We start from the raw sequence: 14,713 nt of genomic DNA, 5'->3' as shown, positions 1-14,713 counted from the left end.
TTATTTGTTTTCATTATCATTAAGATAAGATAAGATAAGATAAGATAAGATAAGATAAGAACCACTTTATTTATCCCGAAGGAAATTGTGCCAGAGTTTCAAGCAAAAACATAGCAATAATAGATAATAGTAGGAAGGAGGGAGAATAAGAAATACAATAAAATATAAATTGTCAAGGTTAAGGCTATCAAGTGTTTTAAGGTCTTAAGTACAAAGATTTGAAGATTCCCTGCGGCTGAAGGAGGAGGTATTAAAAAGTTTATTATTATTATTTTGTATTGTAATTGTTAGAATTAAAGCTATGTATAAAGTTATGCATTAATAAAAATAATAATGACATGGATAGTATTTTTATTATAATTGTTGTTAAAATTATTAATATTGTTTTGGTAATTGTCATTGCAATCATCATTACCATTGTTACTATTATTACTATGACAGGATTTCTGTTGTCATTATTATTATTGCGATCGTCAATATGATCGTTATTTTTATTACATCGTATTTCTACTGTCAGCAATTATTGTTGATTGTCATCGTCGTCAACGTTCTTCTTATAATTGGGTTTATCCAATATTAATATTTAGCTTATTTTAAATCCTCTGCGAGCCGACGATGAAGGCTGCAGGCGCCGGGAGTCGGGATGTCGGTAAATAGGTCACAACGTAGCCCGGCCATGGGATCCGTCTGAGGCCTGCAGATGTTTGTCATTCCTCACAGTTTGGACTCTGCGTGAAGGTCCAGGTGAGAACACCTGCCGGCCAAATAACGTATGAAAGCCGTCTGTCACGTGGCCGATGCAAATATATGTATTTATATTTTAAACCGCAAACAAAGAGGTCTGCTTTTCCTGTCTGCCGCTGAAATTAAAAGCTGGGATTCCGCTTCTCCACCGTGCAGCAGCTGAGAGATTCCACCCGCCGGGCTGCTCGAATCGGCGTTGTCAAGGCAACGGCCACACCTGCGGCTACAGCCACGCCTCGATGTCGTCGGCGGCGCGCAGGTGTGTCAGTTCACCTCGTTTGGCCGTGAGGGTCTGAGAAGATCCGCCTGGCAGCTTTTCTTTCTGCTTCCCAGAGGCGGAGGCTTGAATCCGGCGTGATCCCGACGCCTGGGAAACGTGCCCTCGACGTGCCCTCGACGTGCCCCGCGACCCCCCCGCAGGACCGGTGGCGCTCGACGTTTCTGACCGGAGGTAACGTAAACGGCGGGGTCAAAGGTCGGGCTCCGGAGCGACGGGCTGCACCGTCCCGCTTCCGGAGCTTTTGCAAATATTGTTTACTCAAAGTCCTCCCGGTTGACGCGCCGATCGCGGCTCGGCGTTTCCTCCGGGTTTGCTTTCAGGTTACGGCTGTGATGGAATATCCTGCCAGTTTATTCTTTTCAAGACCCTCGAATCAGAGCGGACGCGACGGAGGGAGGCGCTCGACGTCGAAGGGATGCTTGCTTAAACGTCTCGCGCACCGTGTTTAAATTGGCAAATTGTCGATTTCAGCTGCAGACGCCAAGCCGCCGCAGGCCGGCGTTTCCTCACGCCGGTCGCCTCCGTCATCCCGCGCCTCGTCTTTAACCCCGCGGTTGCGTGCGACGGCCGCCACCCAGGCTGCAGACAAGACACGGAGCGAGGCGTCTTACAGGGAATACACAATGATGTCACGGACAGGAAGGGGCTCGGAGAACGCTCGGCACCTCTCCGGATTGGCCGGATCCCCGCTGGCCGAGCGGGAAAGCCGCAATAATAAACAGGCAATCAGGAGGCAGCGCGAGTGTACACAAAAGCATCGCAGATAATAAAAGCAGATTTTTCACCCGGGGGCGATGATTATTTGTGTTCTTGGCTTGTCCATAAACACGGGGCCTCTCACAGGAAGTATAAACACAGGGACGGAGCGGGGAGCGCTCGCAGCCGTTTCAAACTTTGCTGTTTATGTTCAATCAGGGCCGAGCACACATATGACTGTAGCCGCTAGCATCAAACGCCAGGGCTGGATTTCTGAGGGAGAGGGGTAGAACCCCCCCACCCCCCCACCACCCCCCCACCCCCGCCTTCCCGTCACAATGTAAACCGTCTAATGAGGGTCTCAGTCATTCTGGGAACCGAAGCTCACATCTGAAGCTCTCGGTGCACGTGAGCCGACGGCCCTCCGGCGGATGGAACCTCGCCGCCGCGAAGTGAGCTAACTTTTTCCTGGAGCCGCGAGACGGCCGGAGACGGGGGTCCCCCCGGTGACGGCCCCGTGGGGGGGCGGCCCCCTCCCTCGGGGCGCCTCGCCTCCCCGCTTATTAATCCCGTTGTCTTTGTTAACCCGCCGGCCCGACGCATCCTGAGCGCCGGAAGCGGGCCGTCACCCCGGGCGACAAAGGTCTCCTTATCCTCCCGTCACCATCTTAAATGCTTCACGGCTTGACGCTTTGCAGAGGGAGAGAAAGTGGTCGTCACGTCACAGAAGGCGGCGACGGCGGCCGGGCGTTTTTGTCAGCGTCGACCGGAGAACGCGGGCCAACGCCGCTTTTGTCATTTCATGCGAACGCCGGATTTCAAAAACAGATGCGCCGGATGACTCAGACGGCGTATTTAGGAAAAGGGAGAATCTGCGGAGCGACACGTTACACCCCAATCAGCGGCAAAGGAAAACCCGGGCTTTGCTTTTCATCAACGGCAGTCGACCGGCTTCGTACGGATTCATTGACGCTTCGCGTACGTCCAGCCTTTTTATCAGAGGATGAGTTGATTTCTCCGGTGAAACAGGGGGAGCGCCACCCCGGCTGAAAGGCCGGTCAGTCAGGTCAGATCTTAACATGAGGACAACCTGATATTGTGTAGGACTTGCTGCAAACTAAGTCATATATTCCCCAAAATGCTCTCAGTGCTGGAGAGCAGGAGAAAACCTGCATTTGTTGGCATGTAAAGGTGATATGGGAGACGGGATCGGTGCCCTGTCCGACCGATCCCGGTCAAAAGCCAGTCGTAGGTTTTCCGCAGCCGTCGGCTCCGCCCTTTGTTCACACACTGCGTCTGTCCTCAGGTGCGGGCGGCGCCCGGCCGGCGGGCAGGAGGCCTCAGGGCGCCACGGCGGGGAAACATCCTGGAAGGAGGTCGTGGTGAACCGACGCAAAGACAAATATCTGCCAGGTTGCGAGAGAGCAGGTGAGAGGACGGCGTTCTGGTCAGCACCCGGAGGAGGGACGGGGGGGCAGCGGGTCCATGCAACACACAAACACACAACCACACAACCACACAACCATACGACCACACAACCATACAACCGTACAACCACACAACCACACAACCACACAATCACACAATCACACAACCACACAGGACTGTCTGGCCGTGACCTCGGGACCAAATGCAGTTGAAAGAGGAGCGCTGGTGTTTGGTCGATAGTTTTAAAGGCGGGCGGTGTGAGAGCAGCGTGTTTGGTCAACCTCTGGCTCCCCCTTTGACTTGTGGCTCTGGTGACCCCGAAACCCTCCCGCCCCGTCAGACCCTTCATCTGGCAGCGCCGATGAGATCTGAGGTTCTGTGTGACGGGCCTCGGCCCAAACCGAGCGTCTCTCAGGCGGATGTAGGACGGGACGCCGGACGCCACGCGGAGCCGACGGCGTTGCGTTCCCGTCGGGTTCCCGTACGTCCACATCGTGCCGTTGCAAACGGCCGACGTGGCGTTTCCACGGAGACGTGTGTCCGTACCGCATCGACGCGAGGCGACGGGGAAACGAGCGAGCTACGCTTTCCTGATTAAGTGCCTCACGCTGTACTTGGTTAACGCGGAAATGTTACTTATTATTAATAATAAAAGGAATCTGTTTTCGCAGCGAGGTTAGACCCCTTTCCGAATCTAATTGTAGATTAACAAATGACTCGTCGCCGCGAAGCGAACCCGGGACCTGCCACGGAGCGGGATTTATGCCGCGGATGAGGAACGGTAACTGTAAGCGATTGGATTCCTGAGCGCTGAGGCAACGAGCGCCCTCTCTGCTACGGCCCGTTCGATTCCAGCCGCGCCGACCAGATTTACAGTGAATGAATGATAATTTACGGCGGTAGAAAAAAGAAAAAAAAAAAAGATCACAGAGAAACCGAGATGTGATTCATTTCACTTTTCCCCAAAAAGAAAATAAAAATTATTCTTGGCAGTCACACGGGGAGTTATTTCATTTCACGAACACATGAGATGTTATTATTGCATTATTGTATTATATCATCCCGTGCATGACTTGGTTTGTGTATGTTTCTTTTGTTTGTGCCAAAGAAAGAGGAAATAAAAGTCCAATGAACGCTCGAGACGTCTCGGATCCCTGTGTGTTTTTCCGCCCGACCCCTCCGACGCAGCTGATTGGCAGCCGCTCGCTTTTCCCTTTTTAAATGATCCGAACAAGATGTCGGGACTCCGGCGCCGCGTGACGGCGGCCGGTTGAGTCCGACGCTTTTCGACCAATCCGGTCGCCGTCCGCGTGATCCGAAGAAACACACCGGCGCTCTTTTTCCACATCTGAAGCCCAATGGAAAGCCGGGGGGGGCAGCGCCGTGTTTACTTTGCGTTACACACGTATTATCACATTATAAAAATGAATAATATATTGTTATTGAACGGTTTTTATTTGGACGGGGTTCAAAATAACACTCTGGTGCCGGAGAACGGCGGATGATTTCATACGGCGTGCACGCCGTGCACTTGCCCCGCGCTCCGGGCCGCCCGCCCGCCCGCCCGCCCAAACCTTCACCCGCCGTCAAACCTTCACCCGTCGGCCGTCGGGCTCCGGGGGTCCCGGCCCAGAAACGCCCCGCGAGATGTCAGTCATGCGGCGCGGCGAGTCCACGCTACTCAAAAGCACAGCTTTACTTTGCTGGATTCGTATTATGTGTTATTATAGTATTTCTCCGACCTTTGACATTTGCCCCAGAGAGATGCAAATGCCCCAAAGAACATAATGGCTCCCTTCCTGTGTAAAAACCAGCCTGTAAAAGGAAGATAATTAGGGTTGTCATGACGACGGGCTCCGACAGGCCGACGATCGCCGGGGAAACTTCAAACGCTATCAAAGCGGCGGCGCCGCGGCTCTGGTTTGAATTAGCGCGCGGCTTCCACGGCCTCTCCTTAAATTCAAGATCAATATGGAACACCCCCCCCCCCCCTCGGAGGGGGCGAGGGGAGAAAGAGGGCCGAGCCAGTTCTGGTCCAGACAGACCCGAGCGATCTGGATTTCATTACACACAATTATCTTATCTGTTTCATCTCACTGCTGCCCCAAGGGTTGGCAGGCGGAGCGGCGGGCGGGCGGGCGGGCGGAGCGCCGCCCCGCCAGAGGCCTGCGGATCGACTCGTTAAAACACTCCCGCCCCTCCTGCTGGCGATAAAATATTTTTGTGCTTTTGTAAATAGATTTTCTTCTTTCAACCCCCAGGACATAAAAACCTCAGCGCTTTTCTCCCGCAGGTAGGGATGTCCCGTGCGTGGAGGAAAGCCGGCTAAGACGCCGTCGCTTTTGCTCGCAGGTGAGGCGGCGGCGGCGGCGAGCGAGTTTCTCTTTCCGACCCGCCGCTGCCGTTCGTCATCGACACCCGGCCCCCGGAAGGTTTGGTCGGGTCAGCGCCGCCGACACCTGTCAAAACCGCGTTCGGGGTCCAATAACCCCCGACGCGAACGTTCTTTTACGGCTCCTCCCTTCGCCCGGCCCGCCAGGAGAGCTTTACTTTCTTTTACCGCTTTCGCCGGCGACCCGGCCCCGATACCGCCGTGCAGCTCGTCCGCCCGCAGGAACTCGCAAAACAACAAATGACGCGCGTTCAAAATTCAACGCTAACGCGCTAACGGCGCATGCTATTCCACGACGCTACGGCAATCTTGCTCTTGGCGCAGGAACCTGGTAGTTTCTCCTCGTAGCACGTAGTCACTCGCGTCACCTTCAGGATATCGCAGGAGTGGTCGGCGATCGTAGCGCAGGCGGCCAAACCTGGACATCGAACCGTCAACGCTAGTATGACAGAACGCGTATGAAAGGTGCATTGCAGAAGGTTTGGGGAAACCAAACAAAGAGGACACTCCGTCTGACTCCCACATCCAGATGCCTTTATAACTTTCATACGTACAAGGACCGCCGCCTCTGGGTGGATCGAAAATCCCGTTCAACAACAAAATAGCGTCTCTTTATAACCAAAGTCAGACACGGAGAGCTTCTTCAACGGGAGTTCTGAGGCAAGTCACCTCTCTGGAACAAATAAAATAAACCGGGATTAGAAATCCATCTTTGCAATTAAATAATGCTTCAAAACATGTTAGGGATAAATCGTCCTTTGTTTTAGATCGAGTTCTTTTTCCTATTTTTCTCAACGAATCAAACAGCACCTCATAGCAACCGGTCTTCGGCGTTCCTCCTCGTCCGGGTTTTTCGGCAGAGCTGATCCGACCACCTCTTTCTGCTCATCCACAAATCAAGAGGGAGAGGTTTTGGTATTTTCTTGCGCGCAGCTCCAGCTGCAGTTACGGTACCGTGGTGTTCTGGACAAACTGCACCTCAATTTCAACTTCCCGCTTCAGGGTCCTGTGAGAAATGACGAAAGCTGGAGGTTTTCCCTCGCTGCCTCTCATTCACAGCGAGATGCGCTTTTATTCATCTGATTTTAATGCTGACGCCGTAAATCATCTTCCCCGCGCACCTTTGTTTTCTCTGCGGCTGATCCGGGGGAAGGATCTCGCGCTCGTTTCCAGAGTCGGCTCTTGCTTAAGGGCTAAAAAACGTCAGCGGGTGATTTTTAAAAATGTTTTTTCTTCAAACTCCCCGCTCCCGTCTAACTCTTGGCAAGGCCGTGAATGAAACGGAGGCGGGAGAGACGGCGGCCGGCGGACGAATACGGTCGCAGCCTTTCCAGCGGGGCGGTACGTAGATGTCAGGCCTCGCGCTCGAAAAACCAAAAGCGTTGAACGTGGAAATAGAACGCGCTGACGATAAACAGGCGTCGGATGGTGACAAGAATGTTTCGCCCGGAGAGGGAATCGAATTCTCCGGCGAATTCTGACGCCATCGGCGTTCACGACGGAGGTCCTCCTTGGCTTCCCGGTTGTTCGCGACCTCTCTGGAGCCGTCAGGAGAACGACGGGACGTCTCGGCCGACCGGGACTCGGGAGGAAGGACGCCGCCAAAGGGTTCTGCGGGTCCGAGGACGCTCGGCGGCCAAGACGGAGCCTCTCGGCGCGATCCGAGGCTGAGAACGTAGAGCTCGGCCAAAGCCGGCGGTGGGAAGAGCAAATCGAATCTCCCCTTTTTTTTAGCGGGGGGGGGGGGGGGGGGGGTCGGCTCTCCCGTCGCCTGATCCCGGGTCGGCGGGTCGACACCGCTCTGAACTGAACCACGCGTTCCAGAGGTTTCTCTCAGATTTGGAAGAAATAGATGGAGACGAGGCTCGGAGCGGGGGGGAGCATCGGGGGACGGGATGCCCCGTCCGGCGGGACCGGGGGGGGCCGGGGGGGACCGGGGGGGACCGGGGGGCGGGGAGGAACACGAATGAGGCCCCGGGACCCGGAGCTGAAATGGAGAACCCTCCTCATCAAGGGTTAGGGATCACGGGCGGAGACTTCCCCTCGTCACAGCCGAGCTGGGAAATGCAGAGGACAGCAGGGGTCAGCGCAGGCGGCCCGCTGGGCGCCGTTACCATGGCAAACATCCCCAGGGCCAAAGAAAATACATGACAAGTACAATAATACCAGTCGTAATCACGAGGGTCAGTTTCTTGCGACGGTCTGCCTTTGCTCTCGAGGCCCCAACTCTCCAAAAATGTGGAGGGAGGGAGCGAGGGGGAAGGAGGAAGGAGGGAAGGGAGGAAGGGAGGAAGGGAGGGGGAAGCGGCGCTGCGAGAGAAAATTGCTCAACGTGGTCATTTTTCCTCCATCCCGCTAAAACGGGGAAACCTTGAGGGACGTGCTGGAGAGACTCTCCATGAGCAGCCACTGAGAGATTCCAGTCCACTTCCACCCAGAGATATTTACTTTCCGGTTCTTTGTACCGGGTGCCCTGCAGATGGAATCTAGTATCCTCTTTAAGGGGGAAATTTTATGACTTATTAACTGTCAACAGTTCATAACCTCAGAGGGGCCATTAAACCTTCCCCAGAAATGCCAGTGTTTGATTTGGAATGGAAAGATATTTGAGTGTTTTTGCTCCCCACCCTGCGAGCAAACGCAACAAAATACTCGCGCCGGCCTCGGCATCAGATGGCCGCGGCCAGATAAGGACGGAAATGTGTTTACCCGGGTTTGAAGTCGCAGAAGGCACGGCGCGGATTTATCGGCCGAGCGCGCGGTTAATCACGACGGGGAAAACACCCCGAGCAGACGAACGATCGTTTAACAAAGAACTCCTAATGATGATTAAACCCCGCAAATATCGAAATCGCTTATAATTCACGCCGGCCCCGTGGAACGGCGACGGCGTTTCTGCGGCAGGTGAGGAAGCGCGACCTTCTCCCCGTCGGAGGGCCGGAGCTAATTTTCTTTTCGACTCATTTTACAGCGGCCTAAATCACCGCCGTATAGTTGAGAAATGGTGTTAGCGGTGTTACTAAATCATTTATCACGAGCCAAAAACAACCGGGATGAATAATTGAGTCCAGATGTAGCTGATTCACACGAGATACCAGGGTTCATTTCCTGTCTGTGCTTTGTAAGACAACCTATTACACCTCCCAGGCAGCTGCCGGGTATATTGGCCCAGCCTGAATGTCAACACTCCTCAGGTGTCGGCGCAAGAATCACAAAACACACGCAAACGCCGTCTCCTATTTTCCTTCTCTTACCGCCTTTAAGGTCTCACGGAATACGCGGCGTTGCGTGTCGGACGCGCGTCGGTGCGTCGCTCCACGGCGAGACGCGGGACGGGAAGGGGAACGCGAAGGGGGACGGGGCGCCGCTTCCATTTCCTCCGAAGCCGACGGGTACGCGAGTGAAACTGTGGATCGTTGTTTTCGCGAAACGTCAGTAAAACGGGACGCCGGAGGCGCCGAGAAATGGGAAAGCGGGGAAAGCAACAGTAATGTCATTTTCCAGAAATCGAGGTTTCTTTTCCCCCCCCGTCGTTTCATGAGAAGCCCGCGAGCCATCCGGTCCATGGACGGGTTTCGGACACGCTACCCAACCGGCTGATGTGTGTCCGCTGGAAAATGACGACAGCGGCTCCGCGGCGTCCGGGCGGATGAGCGAGCGGCGTTCCGGCGACCGGAGGGTTCGAAATAGAATATACGGCCGGCCATTAAGACGCTAAACGGGTTATGAGACAAAGGATCCGTAAAGCTCGGGGTCGAACCCGGCCTTCCCTTACCGGACCGTCCGACGGCTACGTGTCGTTTGCTTCTCCAAACAAACGGGCACAAGCGCTTTCATCAAGAGGTGAAACTATGCTACAAAGAATATAAAATCTGACACACACACACACACACACACACACACACACACTCGCGCAGTAGCAGTTCCCTTGTTTATTTTACATGGTAAAAGATCTGGGAGGCCATAACTCTGCGGCTGCCTTAAAAGCATTCTCTTCCGGCCCTTTGGGCCCATGTGGTAGTGATTAGGCCTCCTGGCCGGCCACGCAGGTGACTGACACCGCCTGACCGCCGCTCGCCGCTCGCCGCCCGCGCTCCTGCTAATGAAGCAGAATTTCCTGGTTGTCTGTTTTTAAAGTTCATTCATTCATTGCTTTCGCGTTCCCGAACTCGGCGGAGCGTATCTGCCCCGCGTCACGGCGACCCGAACGACGATGCTCTTTTTTTTTTTATTATTTTTTTTTTTCCTCGGTGGAAAACCTGGCTTTTCTCAGAAGGAGGAGGTGGGCGGCGCCGCCGTCTTTCACACGGCGTCGGGTTGTTGGCGGATCCTCGCCGTAGCGCGGATTGCGTGCCAGGTTTGAAACAAATAAACACCGGGGCGGGGACGGAGGTTTCTATGAGCAGAATCAATCTGTCGGGGGGGGGGGGGGCGGACGGACGGCAGGATTGTTTGGAAGGAAAGCTAAATAGTGGAGTGGAGCGGCCTTCAGACGTTAGCGCGCTGTTTACACTGTAATTAGTCTTTGCAGAATGAGATTCCTGACAGAGGGTCAGAGGCGGCGTGGCATGATAAAATAAACTCTAAACAGCACCGTTTCAAGACATCCTCCATGCACCATAAACCCGGAGGCTGCAGGCCCCCCCCCTGCAAATGGGTGGTCTTCTTCTTCTTCTTCTTCTTCTTCTTCTTCTTCTTCTTCTTCTTCTTCTTCTTCTTCTTCTCCTTTTTTTCCTTCTCCATCTCACTCATTTCTCGTCCTGGCTTTCCACCGCGGCTCCTCCCTGCCGTCCTTCGCTCCCCCGCTGTTCATAACGCTCCTTCCCATCTCTTTGTCACGTTTTCATTTCCCCTCCCCGAAGCGCCCGGCCGCTCGGTGTTTACCTCTCAGCTTCCGGCGCCTTCAGGGCCGGACCTGGGACTCCCGGCCCCTCCGGACGCTAACCGGATGACGAACCGCGCAGCCGTGCCCGGGCCGGGCCGGGCCGGGCCGGGCCGGGCGCTGTCAAAAGCGTGTCGCTGCACCGTCCACCTGAGCAAACAAAGTCTCAGCGGAGCTGAGAGACGATCGGCGAGGCAGAGCTGGCCGAGCGACAGCCAATGTACAATAACATTAGTCTTCCGCTTTGGCCCGAGCGAGAGAGCCTTCTGGACGCGACTCCTCGTTTCTTCTCCTTCTCCTTTATTTCAGTGTTCATCTCTCCGTCTCGCACCGAGACGCCTCCAATGGAAATACATTCCGGTCACGCCTCGCTGACGTTCCACAGTTAGATTTCTCATTACAAACAGCATTACACGCCTGGGCTGGAGGCGGCCGCTGTGCCCGCCAGGGAGAGGCCGGGGTCCTCCGCCCTCCTCCGCCCTCCTCCGCCCTCCTCCGGGGACCAGACGCGACTTCCTCGCCGGGAGGACCGACGAATCCTACGTCTTTGCGGGCGTCCATTTTTCAAAGGACGTTTTTGACGTTTCCCCCGTTTGCGATTTTTGAAGTGCCGTGTTATGCCGTGTCGAGACCGACCCCCGATTTCCATCCAGACGACTGGTGGTTGCCAAGTGGAGCCGCTCACAAGATACCAATCCTTTATGGAAAACAGACCCGCCTATTTGTCTCTCATGTCCGTCCAGCGGCAGAGAACCGGAGCTGCCGTCACTCCCCGGTCCGTCTGGGTTTTGTTGACCGACACTCGACCGCGTCCGTCCCGGGAGGAGGAAGGAGCGGCGGCGCGCTACCTGCCCCGACATTATACCGCAGGGGGAAGTTGTGCGGCGATAATCGCTCAACGCTCGGTTCGGGTTTGATGTTTCCACAGGGCGGAGGAGATTTTCCTCATGTAGCCACCGGTCAAACAACCCGTGAACCGAATCTGCGAGAACGCCGAGTTCTTTTTCGTGCCGAGTCCGCCTTCCTCTCCCGCCGCCCGTACCGAGGCTCCGCTTCCGTCCGGTTTGGGATTTTTCGATGGTTTCGCACCGTCTCGGAGAGAAAATGCATTCTCTTCCCTCCGACCCCTTTCAAGTCGGGGGGAGCCTTTGAGACAATCTGCTCTCAATTTCTTCCGATCCATGAAATCACGCGAGACGTAAGTGATAACAGCAGATCTGCCGAATGTTCTCTACGATAAGAACGTTTTTCATCGGAGACTCCGCTGTCTTTCATGTGTCCGTACGCCGCGATGCTTATTTCCCCGTTCGGTCACGCACATCGCAAAGAGTGTGTTTTATTTATGGAACGGTGGAGGATTCTCCAGTTGAAGGCAGACCGCTGCGATCAATTGCGTTTTTTTTTTTTTTTTGCCTTTTGTTTCGTCAGGGGTTCCATAAAAACCAAACACGCCAAGTGGGAATTGTCAAACAAAAAATTCACACGGACGGAAATATATTTGATATATGTGTAAAAGCCAAAGGCGAGGCGCGGTAAATGCGAGGGCCTTGAATCCGACTTCAAATGGCCGCGAAACACATGAAAACGGGAAACCTTACAATTTATTGACGCCGCGTAACGGCCGCGAACAATCGATTATCCGTTCAGGTGCGAAGGAACGGCGGCGTCGGAGGCAGAGCGCCGCACGCCTTTCCAGACACTATTTCTGTCTCGGACGGCAACAATAATGAAAATAAATACGTGTATAGAGCACTTTCCGTCAGAGTTGTGACCCGGCCCATGTGGAGTTCACATCTCTGGTGAAACAGCCATCCGTGGCACGACTGTCCCGCGTGCCGCCCGTCTGGGATGAGTGGACGGGGCACGGGTGGCGTCCGGGCGGCGTCTCGGTGCCTCGCTCGAGGGAATTTCAGACGCCGACCCCGAAGGCCGCGAAAGAGCATTTTTCCCGCCGGTCCGGGGATTCAAACTAGCCTTCATTAAGTCCCATGCCACTTCCCCGGGCCCGAGGCTACGGCTTCCCACCACTAAATAAACATTCCAGGATATTAGCTCACCACTTAACAGCGAAACATATAAATCCAACCCGTTCACACACACACACACACACACACACACACGGTCAACACACAGAGACTCACAGCCTCTGAACTAAAGACACAATAATAGAATAGAAATAAACATCCAGGTCTGCCTCTGGGAACGCTGGACTCTGAAGACCCGGTTCATAGACTAATCTCTTCCCAGTCTAATACTCGAGAAAGATGTTCAGTGAATTGAAAGCGAGAGCGAGCGCCGCCGCTGGATCGGCCCGCGGGTCTGATCCCGGTCCCTCGCGTGAGTTCAAACCCGACGAGCCTCCGACGGGACGCGAGTCGGACTCAAAGGACCGCAAGGCAAATGAAAAGACCCCAATTAAAGCTCCAACTATTCTTCAAACAACCTGCAAAATAGGCAAAAAACCCACTAAATGACGCCGTTCCTGTAGTTTGCTGCGAAACAGAACGCCACGCATTCAATGCTAAACCAAAATGCTTTCGATGTGAGTTTTGACGAACCGCTTGACGGGGGATTTTCATGTGGTGCCGTTTGGAAAAACGGCACCACCTATTGGCTGAGACGCTCATCGATTGTTACGTCAATGTACACTGCTCAAAAAAATAAAGGGAACACTTAAAAAACACATCCCAGATCTAAATGAATGAAATATTCTTATGAAATACTTTGCTCTTTACACAGTTGAATGTGCCGACAACAAAATCACACCAAAATGATCAACGGAAATCAATTGTATCAACCCATGGAGGTCTGGATTAGGAATCACACTCCAAATTAAAGTGTAAAAACAAACTCCAGGCTGATCCAACTTTGATGTAATGTCCTTAAAACAAGTCCAAATGAATCTGTGTTGCTTCCTGAGTGGACACTATGATTTCACACAAGTGGGATTGACTTGGAGTTACATTGTGTTGTTCAAGTGTTCCCTTTATTTTTTTGAGCAGTATATTTCATTTTGGTGCCGAGAGGAGACGCATCTCCTCTGAGTTCACTGAAAATTGTACCTTCAAAACACAACAAACAAAGTTGTATTTGTGGCGTTTTAGTGAAAAGTAAACCAAAATGTCTACGACAAACCTCTTTCATAGAGGATTTAAACACCGCAAACTTTCTCCTAAACATTTCCGATGACCACTTTGGTTCAAATGTTGCAGGGCCTGTGGTCTCAGGGCGCGAGAGGGTAGATTAATGCAAGTGTGCACAACATTCACTGTTTTTCTGAAGATAATAGAAACGTCTTCTGGTTTAAATCAGCTCGGTATGATGTTTTCATAAAGAAATGACGCCGATCGCCTTTTGTCACTCAGGTCAATAGACTGCACGTGTCACGGCCCGAACAAACGGGTTCCCTCCCGAGGGGACGTTAGAAGAAGAGGACACTTCAGACTCTCTAATTGAATTTAGTCGAAAAGGTTAAACTCCTCTGTGTCGGCCCATGAGCTCTGACATTCTCCCGGTGATTGAATTGCCACTCGTTGGAGAGCCTGGGACAGATGCTTCGCAGCTGGGATGGGAGGTCTACACTTCCCTTCCTGGAGGGACGCGTTGGCGTCCGTCCCGGCCAACGCGTCGCGGTCGGCCCGACGCGGAGCTGGCCATTGTCGGCCGTCACCCAGATGGAGCTCCTGGAAAAGGTGATGAAATTCACAGACCTCCGGAGGACCTCAGCGGTCCAAACGCACCGACGTTCGTCTCCGTCACGCACAATGCGGCCATGATGAAGTTGATCTCCGTCACAGGTTGACGAGAGCTCATGTGAAATTGTTATACGTTACTGCTTAATTCCTCTTCCCTCAGCCGCAGGGAATCGTCAACTCTTTGTACCTAAGACCTTAAAACACTTGGTGGCCTTAACCTTGACAATTCATATTTTATTGTATTTCTTATTCTCCCTCCTTCCTACTATTATCTATTATTGTTATGTTTGTGCTTGAAACTCTGGCACAACAATTTCCTTCGGGATAAATAAAGTTGTTCTCATCTCATCTCTCATCTCATCTTGATCGGGCAACTGGACGTCATCATCAGCGTCACTCGCATGTTGCCGCCTTATTCACGCGTATGCGACGGCACCGCCGATGAATCGGAGCGGCTCGTAAAACAGAAAGAAACCGGGAAGCGGCCGTAGCTATTTCCCCCAAAGCGAGAAGCAAAATGAAACATTTCATCAATGCGCAAACGTAAGTATCAATAACGTAGACACGTACTGGAGCGGCGGGGCCGGGAATTCCCC

At 53.4% G+C, this 14,713-nt stretch overlaps 1 long non-coding RNA gene across 1 annotated transcript; it reads left to right on the top strand.

Annotated features, from left to right (window-relative positions):
• The first annotated feature begins 682 nt into the window (after positions 1–682).
• On the top strand, positions 683–1,137 carry LOC147229570 (uncharacterized). The gene is made up of 3 exons (XR_015106842.1): positions 683–744; positions 904–1,003; positions 1,078–1,137. It is a non-coding gene; the product is annotated as an uncharacterized LOC147229570 (long non-coding RNA).
• Positions 1,138–14,713: the final 13,576 nt, after the last annotated feature.

The sequence above is a fragment of the Fistularia commersonii genome, chromosome 11, assembly GCF_037954325.1.
Source record: "Fistularia commersonii isolate RoL2024-O1a breed Wild chromosome 11, RoL_Fcom_v1.0, whole genome shotgun sequence".
Classification (NCBI taxonomy): domain Eukaryota; kingdom Metazoa; phylum Chordata; class Actinopteri; order Syngnathiformes; family Fistulariidae; genus Fistularia; species Fistularia commersonii.
Note: the sequence above shows the minus strand (reverse complement) of the source record. Positions and strands in the feature narration are given on the sequence as shown.